Here is a 12,337-nt window from a genome sequence, read left to right as displayed (position 1 = left end):
TAGGATCCCTTATCCGGAAACCCGATTTCCAGAAAGCTCCAGAATTACGGAATGGCTGCCTCCCATAGACTCCATTTTATCCAAATAATCCAAATTTTTAAAAATTATTCCTTTTTCTCTATAACAATAAAACAGTAGCTTGTACTTGATCCCAACTAAGATACAATTAATCCTTATTGGAAGCAAAACCAGCCTATTGGGTTTATTTAATGTTTAAATGAATTTCTTGTAGACTTAAGACAGGAAGACCCAAATTACGGAAAGATCCGTTATACGTAAAACCCCAGGTTTGTAGGGGCCCACTGTGGTCTGAAATTGTGGCCTAACACTTGAGTGACCAAAATGTTAAATCCAGATAGAATTGCTTTTCGCTTGTGTTATGGTGTTGTCAGATCACCCTAAGGAATTCATCTATGGAAGTATCCTTTAATTGTTGCCAACAGAATTTCGCATTTCATTTGCACTATGTTTTTTGAACAATGTGTGCTCTCTCTCTCCCTCACAGAGGCTTTTCTGTAGGATGGGGGGATTTTGACTTTTAGTTTGAAAATATTTAATTTGATTTTCATGTTAAACAAGTAATAACAGTATGAGAGCAAATATTATTCAGATGAAGAAAGACATGTTGGAATTGATACAATGGCATAGTAATATTAAAAACTAAATACCATTAAAAGAGACTGACAACAACTAAAATTAACTAAAATTAACTAAGCCAGTGGAAGTAAACATATTGAAAGAAAGAAAGAAAGAAAGAGAAAGAAAAGAAAGAAAGAAAGAAAGAAAGAAAGAAAGAAAGAAAGAAAGAAAGAAAGAAAGAAAGAAAGAAAGAAAGAAAGAAAAATCACATTATCTATATGCAAAAAAACAAAGCACGGAGACAATTTAATCTTTATCTTTAATTGATAATTCAAAAAACCAGAGATTTCCCTCCAATATACAGTAGATCAATCTTTGGACAGGACCATAGATAATGAAAAAGTGACACATTAGTCTCGTTGCATTTAGGACAGTATGAAATAGGGTTTTAGAGGAATTTTTCGAAAACAATTTTCCATATCCTAGATGGGTAAGTTTAAAATGTTGTATCCTCCAACTTTCTGCTAAAATTAGTTTATTGTAATCGCTTATAGATTTTACCAAATCTGAGGGAGTTATTTGACAAAGTAAAAATTCAGACCATTTAGTGGAAGGTTTTAATAACGGTTGTGGATCTGAACTATAGATATTCCAAAAATTTTTTAGAAAGAGAACAAATAGAGATCAAATCAGGGAATTCCAAAAACTCTGCCAAATAGTCTGCAAGCTTATTTTCCACTAAAACCAGGTTTTTATTGTTATGTAGCAGAGAAAGACCGCATCAACACGCTAAATAATAGTATCTATCAGAATCTTGAAGCTTGTATTGTTCTTTGAGTTTTGACCAAGGCATTAAGGTTTTCTTAAGCGGATCAAATATATCCTTTACCAAAACCAGTGACTTTCTCTTAATTGAAAATATAAAAGTATCAGATTTTTGATAATCTGAAGGTTTAAGTAAGAGTTTGGCTGGCATGAAAGGTGTTACTGTATAGCTATACCTATGTCGAGAGAATAAATGTTTCCACACAAATATAGAGTCACAATAGATAGGATTCCTCTTAAAGTCATAAGGAACATTACCCCATTTGCTATGCAAAACAGATAATATATCAAAAAAGGGTTCTTGAAAGATCTGGACAATATATTGGGATGACTGGGGATTTGGCAGCTGTGCTCTCGATCTCAGTAGGACACCCCTGCTCCAGGTGTAGGAAATGAACCAATTTGTAAGAGAACTGAGAGAAAGCAAACGAAGAGGCAGAACTTGCTGCTAGGTGCTCTTTATTGCACACAACATGTTTCCGGCCAAGAGCCCTTTATCAAGTGATCACTTGATAAAGGGCTCTTGGCCCGAAACATGTTGCGTGCAATAAAGAGCACCTAGCAGCAAGTTCTGCCTCTTCGCTTGCTTTCTCTCAGTTCTCATACAAATTGGTTCTTGAAAGATCTCAATGTCGGGGGTTTATAAATGTATTACCTTGTGAGATCCACTCAATAAGATATCTAGTGAGGGCTGATAAATTAAAAGCTCTGAAATCAGGAAGGTTTAATCCTCCAAGTTTAACTGGAGCTCTCAATTTATAGAGGGCAATTTTTGCCTTTTTGCCATTCCAAATAAATTTAGTTAAAGCAGAGTCAAGTTTCTTAATATCGGAATGCTTTATAAGCAAAGGGAGTTTAATTAATGGATAAATTATCTTGGGAAATAACAAGGATTTAAAAAAGAGAATTCGTCCCTTAATATTAAGGGAAAAAACATGGAAAAAACCTTTTGACAGGTTGGTGTAATATTCAAAGAATATAAATTATTTAGATCTGAAGGAATTATTAATTAAAGTATTTGATTCTTTGGGTTTTTATGTTGAAATTTCTTAAATAGTGAATTAGAACCATAAATATTCATTATTTCCGATTTCTCAGCGTTAATTTTGTACCCTGAAAAAGACTGAAAGTCTTGAAATGAATCAAAAACAACCTTGAGTGAAGACCAAAGGCCAATACCTTGAGATGTCTATTGTTAATAGAAATTCCCTTAAATAGCTTGGATTGATCAAGGAAACAAATTAGCGGTTCTAATGCAATATTAAATAAAAGGGGCGACAAAGGACAGCCCTGTCTCATCCCTTTAAATATTTCAAAAGGTGGCGATCTAGCTCCTCCCAAAATTACTTGTGTTCTGGGATTTTCGTAAAGATATTTGATATATTGGAAGAAGGGACCCGTGATACCGAATTTTTGAAGGCAAAAAAATAGGTGTTCCCAGGTAATATTATCAAACGCTTTCTCAGCATCAATATTAAGAATAGAGCTAGGGATTTTGTGTTTTTTGGCATAATATAAAATATGAATCAGAGCTCTAATATTCTTTACGCCTGATCTATTCTTAATAAAACCATTCTGGGCCTCAGAGATTATAGAGGGAAGAATTAAAGAAAGCCAGGGATTTTGACTTTATTTACTCAGATAACTATACATTGCTTGTTTTAGGAGAATGTGAGCTTTCTAAATCTGCTTGAGTTGTTGTGTATTTCCAGTTCTGGAACAACATTTAGAGCCCTAATTACACAAAAAAAATTTTTTTTCATGATATAGGGATTTATACCAGAAAATTGTATTTTATGCACAAAACGTTAACTTATTTAGAAAGCCTCATGTCTTTCGAACGTCCCAATACCAGATATGTATAGTTTTATGGAGATTTCTGACTTCTATATATCAAAAGCTCCCAGCAGTAAAATACTGAATTTTCAAAGCAGAATGCGACAGTCTATATTCCAAAGAAAAATCCTGGAACAGTAGGTTTACCCAGAGGAAACTATATATTTTTGGAAAGAACACTTTCTGCTGAATCCAAAATGGGTAATCATGTCTTTGTACTCCTAATTACCACACCAAGTTTTCTATAAAAATGTATGACATATCTGAAAAATCACCTCAAAACCTTAATTTTCCAAGTTCACATCTCCCACATAGTATTCGGTAGCAAGAAAAAGTATTCTAAATATGAGTGCCAGGGGACCACCGAACAGTTTGATGCTTATTGTGCATAGGATTCCCAAAGTATCTGGCATGTAGAGACCCCAAAATGAAATTAGTGTGTTCTAATTGTCTTGGAGATCACTTCAGCTACTGAAAAATCTACACATTTACTGAATTTTCTGTTGGGTAAAAAAAAAAGTCAACCTCCCCAAAACCATATATTTTTGGAAAATACACATTTGGGCAAATCCAAAATAGGTAACATGTATTTTTATCCCAAACTATTTACAAGGTTTTCTCAAAATTGGCGGTTTTAATAATGTGAATATCACCTCAAAGCTTCCACTTTCCAGAAGGATCTCCAACATATCATTAAGTACAAGGAAAAACATCCTGAACATGAATTCTATTGGACCACCTAAGAATTTGATGCCCATTGTAAAGACCCCAAAGTTGAGTTAGTGCACACATAATTCATGGCATATTTTTCTACTACCAAGGAGAATATTGCCTGATTTAAGTGTGGTAAAATTGACAAATAAGTACTTGATCACAGAAAACCTTATATTTTCAGAAAATACACATTCTGCTGAATTAGGTAAATATTTATGTGGCAAATCATCAAACAGCAAAGCTATGCTAAACTAGCGTATTTGAAAATCATCTCAAAGTTTGCATTTTACCCCATAATGTGCCCAACATTTTATAATGCACCAACATAAAACATCATATGAAAGCCAGTGGTCTTCAAAGCCATGCTAAAAATATTTATGACATTTATGAAAATCATCGTAAAGCTTGCATTTTACCCCATAATATGCCAAAAATGTCATAACATACCAACATAAAACTAAATATGAATCTAGGAGTCTACTGAACAGTTTAATGCCCAATATGCATAGATTTATCAAACTATGTGGCATAGTGGCGTCCAAATGTATATATAGCAGAAAAATTTCCATTCCTCAGACGGCAGTGCCCGCAAGTTATCAGGGACGACAAAAAGCCAATTCTAGTAATTTTAAGAGCTGAATTTCTGGTTTTTAAATGGGAAATTTGGCTCTGCCAGTCCAGAGAGTGCACCTGCACTCGCTGCTCTAGTGATGCAACCCCCATGGACCCCCTGCGGCTATGTAAAGATAAGTGCCGGTTAAGGGCATTGTGAAAGCTGCCTCAGGGAACTTTGGGGCTAGAATTGCCCCTGCCAAAGATTACATTTTCGTGAGATTCTAAAATACTCACAAATAATCTTCACTTAAATCTGTTGTTTATGAAAAGGCTTTTTCGATGTGCAAAAATAGGGCTATCAGACTCAGAAGTATTTTTTTCCCCCTTTCTCTTTTTTCCCCTTTTTGTGTTTTTTTTTGTTTTTGCTATGCTCAAAAAAACTAAGGAATAAAAATGATGTTCTTGCAGATGAACTCTTTGCCTGACTTGTCACACCATAAATCAAACACACAGATTGGGAACACCTGTTAGCAGGCCCGGATTTGTGGAAAGGCAGGATTTTAGGGGGGGGCAGAATGCTGCCCAACCACACCCACATTGGTTCAAAAACAATGGGGGATGCGCTGGAGATACAATAATTTTTTTAATTTCCTGTGCGCCAATCCCCATTGATCCTGTCCACCTGGAGGAGGCAACAAACGGTAGTGGGCCTAGGGGCACCTACTATGTGAATCCGGCCCTGCCTGTTGCAACCTTTGATGGAAACTTCTCTTAATAAATAATAAATACATTTTCAAAAATATATGATCTATGGCCTAGGGTAAAGTACTGTCAAGAACGGCACCCTAAATCCAGAACCAGTGCTAGACTCTTGCGTCGCGGCTCTTGCTTCTGCCTTTAACAGCAACCTTTCACCTTCGGAGGAGCCCTCAACTAATTGGATGCCACTAGGTCTTACTTTTTTCTTTTCAAATTCTTTTTATTGAGTTTGCGATAAAATATAAATAATTTACATATCTTTTTGATAATCACAAGCGTATGGCTATGCAGAATCATGTAAATGTAATTAAAAAAAAAAAATTCTACAATATAAACCAGGCATGTCCAAAGTGTGGCCCGGGGGCCAATTGCGGCCCTTTTTCAAATTTACAGCGGCCCTCAGCCTCCGTTATGAAATTAATAATAATGAGGCCCCCCAGCACAGTGTGATCAAGAATCCCATAGCAGTAATATTAAGGCACATTAGTGAAATGATCTGCCACTAGGTCTATACTGCTGCCTGTATGCTGAAGGTGTTAGCAATAGCCACGTACTGGCACGTAGAGATGCGTTGTTTTCGCATACTTCTTTAGGGCTGAAGGTGTCAATAGACGTACTGACGTGCCAGTACAGTAAACTAAAGATGTATGGGGTTACAATGTTCCAGTACGAGTCTATTGCTAACACCTTCAGCACACAGGCAGCAGTATAGACCAAGTGGCAGATCATTTCACTAATGTGCCCAAATATTACTGCTATGATTACTCGATTCCTGTCATTTAATGTTAATGGTTCAAAGAATGTCAGGCTGAATGGTCGGCCCCCACACATTTTCACCTCACCAAATCTGGCCCTCGTTGCAAAAAGTTTGGGCACCCCTGATATAAACCATACACATTAGAACAAAAATTTTTTAAAACGTTAAAACAAATACAAATTTAAATACAAATATAAATAGACCTGTACTTTCGATAAAGCTCAAGCTTTACAAAATAAAATTTAAGACTCAATCAAGAAGATTTAAATAAGGAAAGCAATGCATTTTGCCTTAAAATAATATAACTAGTTTTCAGTCATCTTTCCCCATTAGTTTGTGAATGAATTTTCTTTAACATCATCAAGAGTTGCAATATAAAAAGACCATCTACGTACCAGATGGTCTACCATCCGAATTCTACAAAATCCTCAGGGCTGAAATAACCCCTCATTTAACACAGGCACTGAAAACCATGCTTAGCACCTCAGATATGCCTCAAGAGTTCACATTGGCCCGCATAATACTATTGCCAAAGCCCGGAAGAGACACCACCAACGTAGCGTCATATAGGCCCATCTCGCTGCTAAACACGGATTACAAAGTTTTAAGTAAACTGTTTGCAGATAGACTCATACGAATACTACCCAACATCATTTCCCCAGAGCAAACCGGCTTCATTCAGGGCAGATACTCGACTCAAAACATCAGAAACTTTATAGCAGCAGTACTAAAATACAGGGATTTTCCATGTCACACTGCGGCAGCAATCAGCCTAGACGCAGAAAAGGCTTTTGATTGGGTCACTTGGCCACACCTACTTAGGATACTAACAATCCAAAATTTCAGCCCTGGCTTCCTTAAATTATATAGTTCTACAGGAGCAGTGACCAGCTCCATGTTGTAGCTCCCACCCCCTCCAACTATAGTCAGGTGATCCCACTGGTGTCTAATAAAAGGGCAGCCAAGTTTGGGAGTTTTACTTTGAAAGCAGCTAGTAAGTTGCAGGTAAAACGTATTCGTCCCTTTTATAAAATGTATAATGAAACCATAGAATTCTTAATGAATCAAATGAAAATTGAGCATAGGACTGGCCAGATATGGGATGACTTTGACGTAGTTGGCCAGCTTAAATATATTGCAATATATGGACAAACAATCCCTGTTTTGTTTAAAGGGTAAGGCATTTTTCAGTAGCAGTATGCACAAAATGTCTCTGTCTTAAATATATTGATAATGGGTTGAGTGCAGAGGAATCTTGTATTTGTCTATATGTATTTTGTAGTCACCCCCTCATTGCACCCCCACCTAATGATTTTAAAAACTAGTGGTGAGCACAACTTTCCCTTGTTTGTTATAGCACCTCAGATATGCCTCAAGAGTTCACATTGGCCCGCATAATACTATTGCCAAAGCCCGGAAGAGACACCACCAACGTAGCGTCATATAGGCCCATCTCGCTGCTAAACACGGATTACAAAGTTTTAAGTAAACTGTTTGCAGATAGACTCATACTGTACGAATACTACCCAACATCATTTCCCCAGAGCAAACCGGCTTCATTCAGGGCAGATACTCGACTCAAAACATCAGAAACTTTATAGCAGCAGTACTAAAATACAGGGATTTTCCATGTCACACTGCGGCAGCAATTAGCCTAGACGCAGAAAAGGCTTTTGATTGGGTCACTTGGCCACACCTACTTAGGATACTAACAATCCAAAATTTCAGCCCTGGCTTCCTTAAATTCATTAGAACAATATATAAGGTCCCACAGGCTATCATCTCAACACAAGGGATAAACTCCAAACCATTTACTATACACAAAGGAATGAAACAAGGCTGCCCATTGTCGCCACTACTGTTTAACCTGGCATTAGACCCGTTGTTACGCAATCTAAACCAATTACAATATTTCAATGGTGTAAAAATAGGCACAACTGAAATGAAACTATCTGCATACGCAGATGATATCATACTCTTCGTAGCTAACCCAGCCACGGCAATCCCACACATAATAAGTAAAATACAAGACTTTGGGGCCATCTCAGGATTTCAAATCAATTTAGACAAGTCAGAACTGCTATGGTTGGGAGCCCCCCCTAATGAGGGAACAAGAGCAGCAGCCGCCATGTTTCAACAAACCACCTCACACTTAAAATACCTGGGTGTAAAAATTCCAGCTGACATAACACAGTTATACACACTAAATATAACAGAAGCCATAGACAAAGCCTTGCAAGACTTTCAAAGTTGGGAAAACCTGCCGATTAACTACATTGGTAGACTTAACCTCTTCAAAATGGTCACCTTCCCAAGAATATATTATAAAACGCAAGTGTTACCAGCTCATAATAAAAACCACGGACACAAACAAAATGAACAAAAAACTACAAGCCTTTATATGGAAACACAAAAAACCTAGGATAGCACTATCCAAACTAGCACAACCCAAAAGCAATGGAGGACTTAACGTACCACTTCTAAAATACTACAACTTGGCTAGCTTGGTGCGCATTGCCACAGACTGGATCAACCAAACAAATACATATACTGATGTTCATAGAGACCAGAACTTCATACCAAACCTCTCTTTATCCTATCTACTCCATGCCTTACCCTCAGAAATCCCCTCCCACTGCCAAACAAACCCGTTGATCTATACAGTAATCCAAGCCTGGCAAACAATCAGAACCAAATTATTTGGCACGTATAAATTATCACTTTTCCTCCCTCTGTTAAATAACAACCGATTCCAAGACGCCAAAGCAGACCCCCACTTTAAAACATGGCACTCCAAAGGTCTAACAATGATTGGGTCACTTCTCAATCCTAATAACGGCACAATATACAAATTCCCAGAACTACAATCCACACGTGACCTTCCTAACAACCACATCTTTGCATATTTACAGATAAAAAGCTATGTGGAACAGGTAATTCGGGGCATAAAGCCACAACTAACAAATAACCCACTAGATATTTTAATAAAGGCAAACAAGGGAAGATTACTCACAGCATCTACAGTATACACCATTATTAAACCAAAAATAGACTATAAACTACGCGCAGAAGGAATATCGAGATGGTTAAGTATCATTCCAAATATCACAGCAACACCCCTCCCCCCTCATCTTTCTTTGTTTGTACATTGTACTCTCATGTCAAATGTATGATACCGTGCAACTCTGACTCAAAAAGTGGTAATATGACAAGTGAAACCGCAAACCGAGTATAAACACTTACAATGCGAAGGCATTCATAATGTAACAACAAATAGATAATGTACGGTTCTTGAAATGTCACCTCTGATACATGTATGTATTTTATTTTATTTCTGAAAACAATAAAACAGTTGTATAAAAAAAAAAAAAAAAGGACCATGTACGTTCAATGACCTCTTGGATACATAAATTATATAAATATGAAAGTACATCTTTCAACTTTGGAGAATCATCCCTAATCCAATATAAGAAAATAGATTTCTGGGAAGCTGCCAGGACTAACCAGCAATAATCAAATATTTCAGCTGGAAAATTTGTTGATGAAATATTATTTGCCACCAAAAAGGAGTCTTTCATACCCAATAAAGCAAAATGTGGATTTAATGCAATATCTAACTTAATAGACTTTTTAATAAAGCAGGTAACATATTCCCAATACTGTTTAATAAATGGGCACGACCATATATAATGAAAAAAATCAACATTTTGCTCTCTACACTTAGGGCAATAGGAAACCTTTTGAGACTCCATAGAGTTCTGGAATAGTATTCCATATCCAAGATGAGAAAACCTATAATGTTGATCTCTCCATCCCTCAGAATTTACATATTTCCTAAAATTTTGGAAGGACCTCCAAAATTTAGCTTTATAGTATATCATTGAAGTTTGATCTCTCAAATTAGTACAATGTTTCAGATTTTCTAAAGATTCTTTATATCTTTCACTATTGTGTTTTGAGGGATGAATAATAAAATTCAAATAAGCTTTCTTTTGTATTTCAGTATGAAGGATAAATTCTTTATCTATTTTCCTTCTAAAATGAATTTTATAAGATGTTATTTCACCACGAATAACCGCTTTCCATGAATCCCATAACAATGGAAGATTGTCTTAGTGTTCAGCATTATCTTTTAAAAAAAGATTCCATCTTTCTTTTAACATATTATTAAATTCCGGTTTATCTTTGAAAAAAGTCGGATAAGGCCATGGTACATACGATTTTGGAACAGGGCACAACTCTATTTCAATCAGGACAGGGGCATGGTCCGACAAGTTAATATTACCAATACTTGCCGATCTGGTTTTGTTTAAGATATCTATTGATGAGAATAAATAGTCAATTCGAGTTCCTATTCCATGAGGATGAGAAAAAAAAGTAAAATCCCTCTCTGTCGGATGTAGCATCCTCCAAAGATCTATTAATTTGTTTGGTTTTCAAAATTTGACAGTAATTTTGATTTCCTTAATGGTTGTTTTCGACCTAAACCACTTTTGTCTAAAGGCCATAAATAAGACTCATTAAAATCACCCCCAATTATAAACCTGTTTTGTGGATAAAATACAATTTTCTGAATTATCTGAGCATAAAATTCCTCTTTACCTGAATTAGGGGCATATAAAGAACCCATTTGCCATATTTTATTTTGTAGAAGAACCTCAGCAATTACATATCTACCAACCGCATCAATTTCTGAATTAAGTGTCTAAATATTCAAGGACTTGTGAAATAAAATTGCTACTCCACCTTTCTTTTTAATTGTAGGTGAATAAACTATGTTTCCCACCCATCCTCTCTTTAATTTTTTAGATTCGCCTTCAGTAAGATGAGTCTCCTGAAGCATGACCACATCTGCTTTTAATCTTTTTAACTCTGTCAAAATCTTTTTTTTTTTAAGAGAGCAGCAAAGCAAAAAATTCTGGACAAGCAAAGGGGCAAGATTGTTTCACCACGGATACAGGAATGGAAGACAACACAGCGTGGAAGCAGGCAGGCCGGGCCAGCACAAGCAAAATACAAGAATAGTCAGACAGGCCGGGACAATGTAGGCAGAATACAAGGAATGGTCAGACAGGCCAGGTTCAGGATTGGAGAGCATAGAATAGTCAGCAGGCAGGCAAGGGGGCAAGGGTCAGGTTACGGAGTTCAGAATAATTGGCAAACAGCCAATGGTCAGGATACAGAGGTCAGAATAGTCAGGCAAACTGGCAAGGGTCAAAACCAATATAACAGCATGATTCACAAAGAATATACACCCAGGAACTAACTAAGTAGTCCTAACAATGGGCACTAAGCTACATATGAAAATCCCTTAAACACCTTTTTGAATTTCATGCCAAGCGCCGTGACGTCATCATGCCGGTGCGTAAAACCCAGAAATGTATACTGTGCGCCTTAGGAGACACCGGCACTGAAGGGAGAAGATGCAAGCGGTGGGCATCCCCGCCAGCCAAAGAGTAAGTCACTAGACCACCAGAGTGATTTATCGTTATATTACCCACCCTCGAGGAGGGGCCACTGGGCCCTCAAGTTTACCAGGAGACATGGGATGGAACTGTCTCCTAAGGTGGTCAGCCCAAACATCAGATTTGACTCTTTACCATGATTGCTGGTGGACCTGTATGGCAGGTTTCAACACAGAAACAGGAAGCAAGTTAGATAACTTAAACAAATCAGGTAACTTGAGACAGACAGAAGTAGAGTTAACAATCTCCATAATAGGTTATGGACCAATAAACCTGGGCCCCTGCTTAAGAAATGGAATTTTAAGCTTGATATTCCCTGTGGATAACCAAACTAAGTCCCCCAACCTGATATTTGGGTACCTCCCTATGGGGCTTATCAGCTGCTCTTTTCTGAGCAGATACAATTGTCAAAAGGGAATTATGTGCCACAGAACGTGACTCAGAACAATGCTCAACAAAAGGGAGTTTCTCTAGGGAAGCAACTGCCACTTTTAATGTGGAAGCTTGACTTGAATCTTTACACTTGGAACCCCACTGAATATCAATGTGGGGGTTGTGTTTCTGTAGCCAGGGTAACCCCGGTATTAACGGGGATGAAGAACCGTCAAGAATGTAAAAAGAATCTTCTATACTGGGTTCAGAATGATCCTCTATAGGTTCTTGCTGTAGACATGTTGCAGCTTGTTGACCTGATCTCCCTGCGTGTCATTGGTCTTAATTTTCTGGACTAGTATCCTGCTGCACAGGTATTTTGTCTGGCCTGAGGTGTCTTCTATTTCTCCTGTAGCGTTTTCCTTGAGGTGTTACTATGTCATAAGACCTGGGTTCATCTCTTATGTTTTGTACT

Source organism: Xenopus laevis, chromosome 7L (assembly GCF_017654675.1).
Source record: "Xenopus laevis strain J_2021 chromosome 7L, Xenopus_laevis_v10.1, whole genome shotgun sequence".
In the NCBI taxonomy this organism is placed as follows: domain Eukaryota; kingdom Metazoa; phylum Chordata; class Amphibia; order Anura; family Pipidae; genus Xenopus; species Xenopus laevis.
Note: the sequence above shows the minus strand (reverse complement) of the source record.